This window comes from Micrasema longulum, unplaced genomic scaffold (genome assembly GCF_059751315.1).
Source record: "Micrasema longulum isolate JH-2025_06_02 unplaced genomic scaffold, ASM5975131v1 h1tg000559l, whole genome shotgun sequence".
NCBI classification, from domain to species: domain Eukaryota; kingdom Metazoa; phylum Arthropoda; class Insecta; order Trichoptera; family Brachycentridae; genus Micrasema; species Micrasema longulum.
In genome coordinates this window covers 272,141-287,935 of record NW_028277755.1, presented here as the reverse complement: position 1 = coordinate 287,935, position 15,795 = coordinate 272,141, and the positions used below count along the sequence as shown (strand labels likewise).

The window sequence follows — 15,795 nt, the reverse complement described above, 5'->3', positions numbered from 1 at the left end:
TTTTATTTCATTAATTAAACACGTAAAAACAAAGTAAAAATAATAACTTCATATTAATGTTAAGCTTAACTCAAGTAAGAAGTAAAGGTTCTAAAATCTTATTTATTATGATTAAAAGTTTATTATATCTGAGGCATAAAAAAAGTCATTCTAACATATGTACAATTATTTAAAAACAAATATTCTAACTACGTACCTTTATTTTTATCAATTCAAATATTTATTTTACTCAATGATTTATTGTTATCTAAAAAATGCCTTGTATTGTTGAGTTAATATTAAAATAACCTTGTTAAAAAAACATAAATAAATAAATTGTAAGCATAGGTAATGAGTTTCTTATTGTGGCGTTTTCTTATTTATTCGCAATAAATTTACACGTACGCTTATTTAAATTATGTTGTTGTTTTTAGAGAGAAGTAAGTATTGCAGCTTGGGTACCTAATTTTAATTTTAAATAGTTGTTCACTAAATAAATATTTGGGCATTCATTGGCCTTTACCTTGGCAAAAGAAAACATATTTTTTACACATTTGATGGTTGAAAAGGCTTCAGAATTCAAAACATTTTTTTTTTGTTTTATTCCAAGTTTATTATGAATTGTGATAGTTCAGTTAAGAAACAGAGATCATTATGTATCCTTTAGCATACTCTGGCAAGAAAAGGGTTAATTATTTACAAATTATTCAAGAAAATTTGAAGATTTTAGAAAAATGAAATCACCTACATCAATTAAGGTTCCAGTTCTTTTACTTCACAAAAGTCAACAGATGGAAGGGTTGAGGAAACGCGGATTTTTAAACATGGGCAGAATGATGGGTGTTTAAACGTGCCGATGACAGGTTATACGACCTGAAAACGCCCAGACTTCCATATTCCGTTTTAAAAAATGTTTTCCCTCTCTGTTGCAATAAATTTAGGTAAAAATATTTATTCAATAGTACATTTTAGTATATTTCTCTGCATTTCTCATACAAAATTCTACCAAAAACTCTGTAAGTTATTTTTAAAATGTATCACTATTTTTTTTAATATGAAATAACTGTCGTAAATTATAAATGGTTATTGTCAAAATATTATAATATTATAACTGACTGATCATCTCGAAGGATTCTTACGCATACAACGTATCATATAATTAATAAATCGCGTCAATTAATTAGAATAAATTGTCGGTTAGAATTTATGAATCACAATAAATTTCTCCGCCTCGTTTCTCGGAAGGTCAGATCCGGAGTCGAAGATAGCAGAAGGAATTCCATACGAAACCTGATATCAGGACAACTAAAGATTTAAGGGAATCTATCCTTACGTGAATCCTGCAGTCCCAGTATTCAAATAACTATACGGTATAAATATACATGTATGAACACGGCGCTTTTACGTTTTTTAGTGTGCCGGAGTTCTCGTCTTGTCAAGCAAAATAAAATCGCATTCAAAAACCATTTTAATGACAACTAAAGCAGTTTTTCCTATGCCACAAAGAATTCAACAAAATTTAAATTATTTTATTATAATTAAATACAATCAACAGTGGTAGCGTCACGGACTCCGAATCAAATTTCAGAGTTTCGAACAACGCTGTACCACAAATCGATTGTTCCTCATTTTAAAATAAATATGTTAATGCAACATCTGACATCCGATAAAAACGTATTTGATGTTATCAATGCTACAATAAAATTACTAATTTAACAAAACCTAATAAGAGTATAAAATTTGACCTATCTGTAAAAACTTATAAATAAACTTTAAAAAGTAATTATTTCAGAACTGTAATTTAAAGATGTCATTTATGATTGTGCATCGTAATTAGCGATATATTGCATCAAAATGCAATTAAAAGATACTATGTTATTTGCATAATAGATAAAACCGCGAAGTTTTATACTAAAAAATAATACTTTCATCAGTCGAGTATATGTTTTACGTTTGTTTTTTCGATGTTCAAACGCATGGAAACTTATAAATTAAATTTAAATAAAATATACCTATATTCTTTGTTAACTCCGAAAATCTAAGGTAGGTTAAATAAATACAAAAGTCTATTAGGTTTATAAAATAAATTCAAAAGTCTATTATTAAAGTAAAAGTCTTACTTAGTATTTACTTAGTACTTATTAAGTAAGCATTACTAACATTCTTTATATGTATCCTCAATTATAGAACTCCACCATATTTAATAAATTATATAAAATAAGTGTGTAAAATCAATTTAAGTAATAGTAAATATTAAGTTTAGTGAAAGATTGAGTCAAAGAAATAAAATTGAAAGAGTCAAAGAAGTTAAATATAAGAAACTATTTTTTTTTTTAAGAAATGAAAAAAAAAATTAAGAACATATAAGATGTAATAAAATAATTTTAAAATATTTTAATCGAATATTAGTTCAGTAGAAAAAGTCATAAAAGTATGACGTTATTCTTTCTTACTTAAAAATTCCTAGAGTTTTTTGAACCAACTACATACGATAAATTCCGTTTTATTTTTAATTTATTTTAAACATTGATCTTTATGAACACTTTTAGGTTTACCGACTAGATCAATGATGGGTCATTTTGAGATAATCGTTGGCTCTCATCACAAGATGATAGGTATCCGTTTAATCCTTTGAAAACGAAAACTTTTTCACACATAAAACCACTGAATACTCAACATTTTCACTATCAAACAGTTCTTATCGATCAACGATCCACAAATATGATTTTCACTGAATTAAAACGATGAAAATATCCAGTTTATATCAATTGTAGCACCAAACACTAAAATCAGCGTTCCACTTGTATTACACCACATTTCCGGATGTCTTCGAATAATAAACTCGATTTCAAATTAACTCATGAATGAAATAAATATGCTAATTAACGTACAAATAAGTAGGCGTCTGCGTTTCTTGATGGATTTACTAAGGTCTGTATTGCCAGTAGTTTCTCAAAACGCGACACGAAAATAAACGGAATTTTTCTCATTTTTCAGCTCCGTTTTTCGGCAGTAAAAACACCCTTTTTCACATATTTTTTTTCACGTTTTTCGCGGTTAACACTCGCGGATTTGAAATTACAACGCTTTTTTATTGCCAATGAAAGTAATCTCAGTTTTTCGGCCTTTGTCGAAAACCGTACAACACTTAATCGTACTTTCACATTTAAGTCACGTATCTCACTCATTTGTTGAAAAAAAAAATTTTACATTTACGTCCCCACGTAAATGTTAAAAATATTCACAACCAATAAAATCGTTGATTTTTCTCAGAAAATATTAAGAATTCACCAGCGTCATTTTTACGATTTTATCACTTTGGAATTTGATTTAAATTCGTTTATTTCGCGAATAAAATAGGATTTTAATGCGATTAAATCAACTTTATTACATATGATAGATTCGTATTAAAAATTTCGCCAGTCGAAAATTGAATTTGCTTTATAAATAATCTTACATGTTCGAATAAAAAGTAATGGGCTATAAAGTGGACAAAATAAATATGTTTACAACATTTTTAATGCGTATTTTTATTAAACTGTTGCAAAGATATGAATTTAACGAACCACCGTTCGGAGAATGATAATTTTTTCATATATTTTCCTAAACAGATAACGCTATCGCGTACTATTTCACAATTACTTGAGCATTGACACACAATTTGTAAGGATATCTGGCGACAAGATTCATTGAACGAGTAATGACAATTCGAAGGCACAAATAGGATAAATACTATTTTAAAATTCACTCACACGGCACAACTTTCAATTTTTCGTCAAATTTCCAACGAAAATAATTCTCAAACGGCAAAAACGTCGTTCGATAACTCGCAACTCGCTCGTCTTTATCTACTTAATGTAAAAATGTTTTCCACGTGGCTCAAAAGGCAGGAAACAGATAAGAGCCAAATACTTTAACCTTTGGATTAGATAGACGTTTCCAAGTTACGCTGCATGAGAGAAAAGTCAAGTTATGCGCGATAGTAACGTCACCCTTGAATTCGGAGAACAATGAATGTAATTTTTGCATTCATTCATCAATAATTCGCCGGCATTCGAACTATCAATGAATGCGCGCGCATCCGTAGTATATACATATCCCCATACCTACTTGTAGATTTTACTACCAGCGGTGACGAAATGCAACGAACTAGGTTTTTTTCACGAAATTGGCGCATAATATTCGCGGTTAATTAAGTGTAGGAATATTTTAACCGGCCGAGAGACAAAATGGAGGTCAGAATGAAAACTTTGCGAGGAAGTGATTTACAGATTTCGGGCGTTTGACGCGAATGCGTCGGCGGATGGGGATTATGTATTCGCCTCGAGGAAGTAATTAAAAACGTTCGGCTTTTTGATAAGGCGAATATGAAACCGCAGAATGGAGCGTAGCGGTGAGCGGTTACCTGGGGAGTAGTACATTCACGTGAATTACACAAAAATACTTTTTATGGAAACATTCCGATCTGCTTACTCGTACTACGGAGCAGAGGCAGAGACAGGGGCAGGGGCAGACGGGGGCCCGGATAGTGTCACGCTCCGTTCCCGGAATGCGACAGCGGCACGTCTCCGTAGGACAGAAAAACGACCACATTTTTTGTAACAATCGATTCGTTTCCGCCGGCACAAAACTGGAAGCCGAACTGGCCGACCGCAGCCGGCTAGTCGCCCCGCCAGCGAGGCGCTCCGCCGCAACGCCGCGCCGCGCGGCGGCCGGCCCCGCGCCCCGGTACCGAGGGTGAGCCGCTTTCTACCCGAGATCGCCGGTCGGCCGAGCCGTGCAGCCGTCGCGGACGAGGTCCGTACGGGCCTTATCGATCCACCGGTCGCGTGAATGGGCAACCGACATCGACAGCCGACCGGTCGGCCGAGCGGAGCCGCAGCGGCGGAAACAGCGCGCCAGTTTCACAATCCTCCGTCCGCCCCGCGGCCGAGCACCGCAGGGGGGCGCGGAGATCGCGGGACACGGGGGCGCGCGAGGGCGCAGCCCCGGAAGGGACGCTCGGCGGGCCCGACCCGCTGGCACTTATGTAAGCGGAGGACGGCGGCGGCCGCGGCGCGCGGCAGCGGCGCGCCGCGGAGCGACACGCGGGGCCCGCAGCCGTATACTCGTTATTCGGAACTTTTCGAAAGAAATAAATGCGCCATCGGGCGCGGCACTCACTTCGTAAACCACAAGTCTGATTCTTCTTTCTGGTAGCACTCGGCACAGAGTAATCTCTCCTCGGGCACATATATCCTCGGGTGATCCGGCCGTAAGCTCATGTTCGAGCGCTGTGACACGACCGACTCGCTCGGCGTCCAGTGCGGCACTGGCGGGCGGCGGGCCGAGGGCTGAGGGGCCCCGCACTCCCCGCTTCCTCGGCAGTCCCCCCCCCTAACCCCGCCAACATCCGCCCCCTCCCGCCCGCCCCGCCGCGTTTTTATGAATGGAACCGTCTCCGGCCATCATGAATGAATTGCGCGCGCAGCGCGACACATTAGCCCCGTCTCTGTTCTTCCGCTGTGGGTTTTGGCGGGAAAGAGGAAGGTTTCGTCACCGCGGGGAGAAGCGGGGAGAAGGTTTTCCCCCTCGCCCCCTCCCCCGCCGGCGGGCCGAGGAAAGCCCGGTCACGTGGTCGCGAGTAGTCACCGGCGGAAGAAAGCGCGGCCGTTCCGTACATTACGAGAAATTGCACAAAAATGCAAATACATTCACTTGCTTGTACGGTTACGTAATACGTGTTTACAAATTAAGTCCTCGATGCGAAAAACAAGCATCTCGTAAGGCCTCCACGCGCGCGCATTATCATCTGAGCGACACATTCAAATAAACATAACATTGTAAATAACGATCACAGCGGTAGCAACGAATGAGTGTTGGTGAATACAAATACGACACGGTTCGGTAAACAGGATGAAGCTGCGCGCGTAAAGGGAGATGAATACAAACCATATCCGGCCTTTCGGGAGTGACCGGACGAGTCTAGTAATATAGTATTGACCGACACAGGCGCACACTGTACGCACACAGCGGGTACACTGCACACTGCTCACTGCACACTGCACACGGGCCTATAATAATAGAGGGATTACCGTCCTAGAATACCAGCGTCGATCGATCCGCCCGTAGTGGGTCTATTTGCTGTTTGCCAGTCCGCCTGTCGTCCAGTGTCCTGCCCACCGCGTCCGAGTGTCGCTGACGGAATTTGGCACAGTCGGATAGTACGCGGAAGTGACGTATCGCGCGCGTGACCGGACACATCCACCTACTAGAGGACATAGCAAGACCGATCTCATATGTTGGTATAATACATTTACATATTTTAATATCCAAAAAAAGTCACGCAGTAAAATTCCCCGCAAATATTCTCCTTTTGGCACGAAATTCGACGTGTTTATCGCTATGAAAAAATGTCTTGTTAACACTTCGGCGGAAGAATATATAGTGTCATTTCAAGCCTAACGGTGGAGCTTCACGATGTAAAGAATTTATTTTAGATAGTTGTACCAATAAATTTGAACACTTAGTTATACCTCAACTAATAAACAATATTGGTCAAAATTTTGGTCTCAGATTTTGAGCTGATATATCTTTATAAAAATATAATAGCGACTGCCATAATCTCCAAGATGATCTATACCGATTAACAGATTACTAAGAAAAAAATTCATAAATGTTAATGTCTTTTTCACGTAGCTCCAAACCTATTTTGCATCAATATTTCATAAGTAATCAAGCTGTACAATGAGTTGAAACTGTTCGTGATCTTGGTGTGATTCTAGATAAAAAAACTTACGTATGAAAACCACATCGAACATATAGTGAACCGGGCATACAGAAACATAGGTTTTGTTATTCGCACTTGCCAAGTTTTTAATGATAATGGTAGTATCAAATTGATTTACTTCGCTTACGTCCGCAGTCTCCTCGAATATGCCTCCTCTGTGTGGTCTCCTCAGTATTCCACACACAAGATAAGGATTAAAAATACTCAGCAAACATTTTTGAGACATCTCAATTGAAGATCCAGATTTACGGACCTTAACTAAAAAACTTCTTGTCATAAACATAATATACTTAGTCTTGAGGATCGTCGTTTGGTATTAGATATAACATAGTAGATAGATAGTCCTGTTCCGGTTTCTGAGTTGGCCCTTAACGTACCTGGCTACCGCACCCGTCACACGAATCTATCTCTTTTCCATGTACCTACAGTTCGCACCAACTATGCACAGAACTCTCCTCTGATTCGCTTGGCACGTAATTATAGTGTATTTTTCAATGGCATAGATATATTTGACTGCAGTAAACCCACTTTTAAAATAAGAATTAAAAAACAATTCTGTTTCTTTATATAATTTAATTATAATTTATTTTTCAATAACATAGACATATTTAATTACAGTAAACTCACTTTTAAAACCAAAATTAAAAAACTATTATTTGAAAAAAATTATGTTTCGTTTTAAAAAAATATATATTTATATTTTTACATTATAATTTTAAATTGTTTCTATTCACTCATATCAAATACACACTTACCCTGTCCTTAAACCTACCCTCACACCCATATACAATCACACACATATTCACATACCTACCAAAACCACACTCCACTTTTTTACACACGCATCCTCACACACAAAAAAAAACTCGCACACATGCACTTCTATAAATTATATTTAACTGAACTAGATTTTTATAATTGTATTTATGTGAAAAACTGATTTGGCTTTATTTTATGTTTTTTTTATTATGTTGTGTATATTTCTTTGTATTGCTGTTGTTTTTCTTAATAAACAAAATAAATAAATAAATAAAAAATATTTAAACATTATAAATTTAAGATGTTTCTATTCACTCACGCTATCCATAAACCCATCCTCACATACATATTCACATACCTACCAAAACCACACTTCACTCACTTACCCACGCATCCTCACACACAAAAACTCCCACACATGCACTTCTACATGTATTAGTATCTAACTGAACTGGATTTTTATAATTGTATTTATGTGGAAAACTAATTTAGATTTATTTGTGTTTTTTTATAATGTTTTTCTGAATAAACAAAATAAAAAAAATAACATAATTGATTGTAATGTTGATTCTACTTTTTTTTAAGGAATGTACCCCTAAATGTCCCCTGTCGGAGATTGAGATCGTACACAACATTTTATCTTCCAACCTTCAATAATAATATGGCGCACTTTAATGCATTATCACGTATGTTAAGATTGTTTAATAATGTAGAAAGTAATGCTGATATTGAAATCTTTAACGCAATTTTTTAAATTAAATACTTACTTATGTTAGTTAGGTAAAATAATATATTGTTTTTAAAAAACCTATTATAAACGTTTTTCATTTATTTGTGCACGCTGTGTTCACATACAGGGTGTTCTTTAAACACCGTCATATCCGAAACCACGATGATCAGTATGAGCAAGAAGACATATTGGCACATTAAAATAAATTTTTAGAACGACTAAAATCTTAAAAAATAAAATATAGAAAAAAACAAATGGTTGCTTACTTCTGCAGCAGCTTGCCCACCACATACAGCACACCGCATCTGTGGACATAAGTCTCCTTGGCGGTGCCCACATACACGGAAAATTTGCTCGTTGTCAAACGAGAAAAGCTGCCCGAAGGAGCTCTCTGAAATCTGGTAGCCTTAGCATCTTTGTGCAAAAAGAAAGTAATCCAGAAATACATAATATGTACTTCACTGGATTGAGAAAAGGGGGAAGTGAATTCTTCACTGACTGGGATTAAATTCATTACTGCTTATTTTATATTGCTTACTTCTGCAGGGGAGAAACGAGGAGAGGGAGTTTGATACACCGTCAACCGCACGGCCACGCCCCCCCTCGCTTCTCTCCTGCAGAAGTAAGCAATCATTTGGTTTTTTTTAAAATTTAATTTTTAAAAAATCTTCTAAATATTTTTTTTAATGTGCTAATATGTCTTCTTGCCTATACTGATGATCGTGGTATAATTGATGAACAATATCTAAAATAACAATTTGTGATTATTACACCAATGTCATATGTATTATTTCTTATTTGTGAACCATAATAAATAAAATAAATAAGGATACAAAAATTATTTCAAAAACAAAACATTGCTAAAAAATCCAGACGCTTTCCGATGGCACTCTATCCACATTGATATTTGTTTGGTTCACAACAAACAAACGTTCAGATAGCGTTTGTAATCGCGGCCTAAAACCGACTGGGATTGTCGATGATTCGCGAATGTGAAGGCAATGAGGAACTTGGAAATGAAGAAATTGGATACAAAAAATGTTCATACGCGGGGTAAAAATAAGAGCATTCAATTGTATGGCAAAGCACGTATTTTTATATTTAAAAAAAAATATCATGAACTACTTTGAACGGCGTTAATAGTTCATAGGCATCAACCAGAAACAGATAGAAGGTTATCAGTTTGGTATTATGTCGGTTTGAAATTAACCCTGAAGACGCCATAGTATTTGTTAAAACTAGTTGGTTATATATATTTTTTTTAATTAAAGAGGTACATAGAAAACAAAGTTATTTAATTTTAATCGATTGTAATTTTAACAACTATTTTTTTTATTTATTTGTATAGCATTCTTACAATATTTGTAAACGTCATGACTCAAAAAACATCGTATGTTAAAAATGCTTTTTTTCGTAGGACTTTTTCAGTGTACAATACAGAATTTAAAGATATAGATTACACAAACATCACTCTGTCAGATTTAAAATTTACACTACAAATGCATTATGTAACTAAGTAGACATTATAATAATAAATATGTGCATCTCCCTTCCCCTCCTTATACTCTCTTCAAGCATCCTTGTCCTAATCCCGCCCAATTTACAATAACTTACTGTTCTTAAAAATTAAAAAAATCTTTGATTATTGAAAAATATTTACGAGTACATGAAAAAAACATATTATATGTATTTATTTAATATGTAATATATTTTCTTTACTAACTTTGTACGCTTTGTGGAAATCTGTTATTAGTTCTGAGTTTATACACTATATCTGTTTGTTTACTATAAATATGTTTGTAGAACTGTTGATTTCCCAAATATAATAAAATAAAATATTATCCCATTTAACAATCAGTAAATCCAAACAAGAATGAATAAATAAATGTGACAGCAATACAAATCAATAAATAAAACAAAATAAGAAACCACGAATCTACTCCCAAGCTATTGTCCTGCAAATACTTTATAATATGTAACCCTCTTTAAACAGCCTGTGCTTGCCAACATTCTTAAATATTTTAGAATCATTTGCAGTTTGTGGAACACGAATTATTTATTTTTTGCATTCTAGTAGTGGGCACAGCTAGCTTTCTATCTATCTTTATTTCTCGAGTTAAACCTATGGAAATATCTGTTTCCTTCGAGTATATAATTTTATTTCTTTTGAATCCCTTCTTCTTCTTGCGGCACCTTATAAGGTTTCCCCCGACGTTGGCGATCACTACAGCGAAAGCATCTCGGTCCTGCGCTACTCCGAGGCCAGGACAACTGCTTGTTGATGTACTCGCCATAGTGATTCCTGGTAAAAGATGACCAGAGTGGTTTCCCGTTGCCTTCTCTGGTGGATTTTTCTGTCGGGGTTACCTTCCCTTAGCCGGTTGGTTCTGGTTTGGAGGCGCCAGAAACTCGCCTTTCACCCTCTCGTTATCTGCTGTGATCACACCATTATGAGTGTGATCCCATTGCCCGGGGTTCGCGACGCGGACGCTAACGAGTTGGACTAGTCAGTAGTGTTGCCGGTGGAATTCTACCGGGAATGAATGAATCCTTAATTGATTTAAATGCAAGGAAATCTATTCGAAATAGTTATTTTTTTAGTAAAGACGTATCCACCGTGTGAACGAGGTTCTGGCGTTTAGAATTGATTATTTTTTTTGTATTTGACCTAAATACGTTGACGTTGACACCGCGCACGAAGCTTGACATGTTTTTGTAGAAGAATGAAAAATAAGTGGGAATATTAACCACAAATTCTTCCGTTATCTAAATGATAAGACTGTTTGATTTGCTCAATCAGCGAGTAAATTCGCGTGAACTGTATGACTCGATGCATATAAAGTGTAGTCAACAAATGGGGTCCGAAGTAGAAATAATTCACAGAAAATAAGAACCAATATAACAAAATCAAAAACAATTCCGCAGTTTGTAATTTTGATACGAAGAATCCATCATCGTAATATTGTTTTTGCGGACAATTTTCCTGATAAAATACTATAATGTATATGTGTTTCTATGTGTGTATATTTATATATGTAACTGTATTTTATATCTTACTGTAAACGAGTGTATACAGTAAGATATACAATATTTTATAAGAGTGTATGGTACACTAGATGCAGCGTATATCGATCAGTAAGTAAGGTGATCAGCCTTACACTTCAGGTGCCAATATAGAAACATGAAATATTGCAGTGTGATAAACGATTAAATAAATAAAAAAAAGAATTAATAAAATTAAACCGAGTAAATTATTTTTTTCAAGATCTATTGTCAGTTAAACTCATTGATGAAGTTGTACGTTACATTATTATTTTTTAACCATCGAGAGCTTTTCTGGAATTGATTGATACATAATTCAAAAAAATTGTAATGACGTTCACAATATTTATATTTCAATTCGTTCTTTCGACTATTCATAATCGAACAAAATACAGATGTACAGCGCGATTAGTCCTTGACAGATAACAGCTAGGCATTGGGATTGGCATCGCCCGCCAATCGCCAACCTTCGAAGAAAGCATTTTATTCCATCCAATTGGCAGTGAATAATCCCCTGTTATTTTACGACTGCGAGCGACCCGAGTGTAAAGTTATCAACTTAATTTATGTGACTCGTCTAACAACCACTGGAGACCAGCGACGATTGAGGACATTCGCCAATTGCACCAATTAAGTGCTGGATGTTGATACTAGTGTTCATTCTCTCAACGGGTGTCAAGCAAGGAAGAACTTTCGTTACCCATTAAAATTAAGCCAAATTGAACCCAAAACTTAAAGCACTTCTGCACAATACATTCGATCAAGAACTAGGTTAAGAACATTATTGATTGTAAATAAGAATTCTACATTAATTTGTAGTATTTATTTTCAAATGTTTCAACTCCAGAAGTTTATTCTTTACTATAATCAGATTCAAACCAATGCTTTTGACTTTAAAGGCTGCTCTGGTCTAGTCGCTATCGCTAACGATCACTATAAAATAGTAAATGGAGCTAACTATGCCAGCAGTATTACATTAATAAATACTTTAAAAGAAAAATAATAGGAAGGAAAGGATATTTATTGTACAATTGGACACGAAGTTTACTGGATTCTTACAAAGAATCATTAAGTGATTTAAAAGAAAATTTGTCTTCTTAGTGGTGAATCGACCCAAGTGAAAATACCTTATATGTTTTAACTTTTTTTATGACGTTTTTTTTTTTAATTTTGTTGTAGTTATATCCGGAATATTGCCTTTTCTTAAAACCTACGGGCTCACGCCGTCCTGGAAGGCCGTCGACGACGATCTTTATACTTTATTCGGCGGAATTAAGAGGCGCTGGATTGACGTGGGAAGAGGCAAAAATGCTGGCTGGCGATAGGGTCTCCTGGTGTCCCGGTGTCCTAGATGTCCACATGCTCAAATTAGGAGCGGACGCGGAAAAGAAGAAGGAGAAGATATCCGGAAATTAATATTATAAATTAATAGCTGAATAAATTTCGGTACAACGACGGAAAAAAATATGATCAAGGTATTTTTCTCAAAACGATTAGTGGCCTAATTTCTTTTCTGAAAGCATTAATATTCTGCGTCCCAAGATCCAACATGTCGTGATAAATGAACGAATAATTGAATAATAAAAATTCGAACCGTCTTTTGACTCCGAAGTTGAATGGGTGGATGCAACGAGAATAACAACATATCACGAACCGTTTCCCAAACGAAGTTGGCTCGTTGAGTAGTGGTGTTTGGAGTAATGGGGTTAACTGGTCAGGCAATCACGACTGCCCTCCTCCATTGCGAGATCGTAAATATTCATCAACTGAAGAGTGGACCGACAGTGGCTTTAACCTCTCGAGAGGGAGAACTCGGCGTTCTCATTGTTGCAAGTTACGATGAAATTAAATAAGATAAAAAGAAATTGAAAATAGAACTACGCAGAAGAGTTTAAATATAACAAAAGCTAACTAAATAGCAGGGGCGAACCGTGTATAGAAGCGATTATGCGCAGCTTACCATTATATTTGACTAACTATAATAATGTTTTATTGTAACTTTATTTACAGAAAAACAAACAAATAATTAACATTTAATTAACATATCATTTCCACCGTTTGTATTTTTATCCTAATATAAATATAATATTAATAAAGCGCGCCAGCGACTGCGGTGAGCCAAGAAACTAGCCGATTATTCCAGCTTATTTTTTCAAACAAATAAGTATACTGTATTTTGAATGTATTAACCCCAGTGCGGGTTTTTTCTCCTAGATTAAACTTGCAGATTACACAAATTATTTGAAGATTCTTGATTTGGAAAACAGTATTCAAACGTTGTTTTTTAAGGACTATTTTTCTTTGAGATGGTACTTTTGACATAAGACCATAATTACTTGCGTCATATTGCAGGACATATACCGCTCCACGCGGCCGTTTTTAGCACTATCAATTACTAGAACAATTCGGCCAGTTGACATTTCAATTGAATACCTAATATCGACTGAATTCATAGTGCTATTTTTTATTTATTTTGAATGAATTATATATTAACGCAATGGATAATATATCTTTATTATATAATATACCACGAAGTTACATCGTTTGAGTTGATTTCATGGATGAGAGTTGTTTTATCACACTGAACCACAGAAAAATATCAATTTATGGTATATATTACTTACATTATATTATCTACCTCCTATGTAGGTACAAATATATGATCTTTTTTCTATAGCTTACCTGTAAATAAAATTACCATTCGCCACTGCTAAATAGTTACTGACATTTGAAAAAATACTCCAGTGAGATTATTTCATGATTCATAATTATTAGTGGCCCAAAATTGTTAAGGCTTGTTAGGATACTTTACACCGTGCAGAGCCTAAACCACCGCAAATTACATTATGTCGTTTTGAAGTTATTTATCGTAATCAGCATTTAATTAGCCATAAGTGTATCAAACTATTTTTTCGCTACGACAACTGGAAAGTTGTAAATTAGATTCCAACCCATGCAGTAACATCAAGTTTTTAGCCCATAAATGATAAAAATACTAACTAAAACGCGATTATCAAAAAATATTTTTAGCTTGATTATGCTGAATATTTCATTTGTAAAAATAAACGCCACGTGCTCTGTTAATTTTTTTACAATATAATTTGATAAAAAAAGGTGTTTTTAAAAGAAAACGTTTGTTTTAATTAAAACTGCTAATACTCAAAAGAAATATCTGCGATCAGTTTTCTCCAAAAACTAACTTAAACGCAGTAAACTTTATGAAATACTTCATTTTAGGCTATAATTATTACTGAATGCAGCTTATTTTTCAGTATCAAGTTTTCATACTGCATTTTAATTAGTTTTTGGTAACTTCTTGTCTGCAATAACTGACGCGAATTTAAAACTTTTTTTCTTTTTTATTAAATGACTTACATGACAGGCTTTCTTCTCACAATTAATCGTAATTATCATAACCTTATGATGACATTTTAAATAAATAAGTTTTTATCAATATCATTGCGATTTATTTATTTATTGGAAAAGTTCGTGGCGTTTTTCTTGAAAGTGATTTTTTCAAGTTACGGCGGTTTAGGGATTGCGCGGCAGTACAGTAGTACCGAGTGTTCAATAGAACCAGAATTCTAAACGAATGTAAAAACTTAGGCAAAAATCCTGAAAAAGGTAATCAAGTGGGAAAAAATCCAACTCATGGTATAGTAAAGAGGTGTGTTCGCCAGCCCGCTAAAGGTCCCGAGTTATTTGGAGGGTCAACGTGAGACATTAATTTAAATTGGGATTTGACACTTTACTACTCCGCTGAATCTGGAGTGAGTCAGAACGGTAAGACTGATCGCCTTATCTTTCTGTAACACATGATCGAGATACGCTGCATGTACTTTACCAATGCAGTACCCTATGCACGATCGGTTCGATGATGTGATGATATCTTGTAAAAAGATGTGACTCCCTAGGGAATGAATAAGATCTAATTTTTATTTTATTTTAATGCTATTTTATGGCTCAAATTTGTTTCCATGTATCGGTTTGACCATACGAGGCTAGCACAACGTGAAGGCTAGTCAGTACCGAGGTTTTTAAACAAGTATGGCCAAAGAACACTTCATTATACGAGTACAATTCCTAAATTTTTTTATGGGATTCCTAAGTAGATCTTATAAGAAAATTTTGACAAAACATTTAAGAAAAAAATAACTCAATGGCTGATATGTATGTAACAAGGCTTTATATTGAGCCTTGATTGCTAATTATTAATATTTATTTCGTCCGTTGAATTGATTTAATGCGTCTGGTTGTGTATTTCTAATGCGAATACATTACACACAACAAGAATATTGCATAAATAAGATTTCTCTACGTATGCACCAACAAGGTATGCTGCCGATGTGCCGATGGCATTGAAATGTCATCAGGCTGTGGGTTTGAGGTTGGATTGAATGGACGCGTAGAACTGACCAGGGAACGTGTTATCAGATACAGCAACACAGAAGGTAGTCGTGTCATGGCAGATGCTCCCTTCAACCGGAGGAGTGATCAGTTAGCAGCGTCACATCGC

General features: G+C 35.4%; 1 protein-coding gene and 1 long non-coding RNA gene across 4 annotated transcripts in view; one reads left to right on the top strand and one right to left on the bottom strand.

Annotated features, from left to right (window-relative positions):
- Window positions 1-15,795, bottom strand: part of sty (sprouty signaling antagonist) — a 153,219-nt gene that overhangs the window by 7,150 nt on the left and 130,274 nt on the right. Inside the window, exon 1 of one of the 3 annotated variants that reach the window (XM_088228049.1) lies at window positions 5,143-5,284. The exons of the other annotated variants lie outside the window; for them this stretch is intronic. The gene's annotated coding sequence lies outside the window, so the exon portion shown is untranslated. Of the gene's footprint in view, window positions 1-5,142; window positions 5,285-15,795 lie in introns of those variants that run through there. 3 annotated transcript variants of the gene reach the window in all.
- On the top strand, window positions 6,003-8,318 carry LOC148280638 (uncharacterized). The gene is made up of 2 exons (XR_015822554.1): window positions 6,003-6,259; window positions 8,093-8,318. It is a non-coding gene; the product is annotated as an uncharacterized LOC148280638 (long non-coding RNA).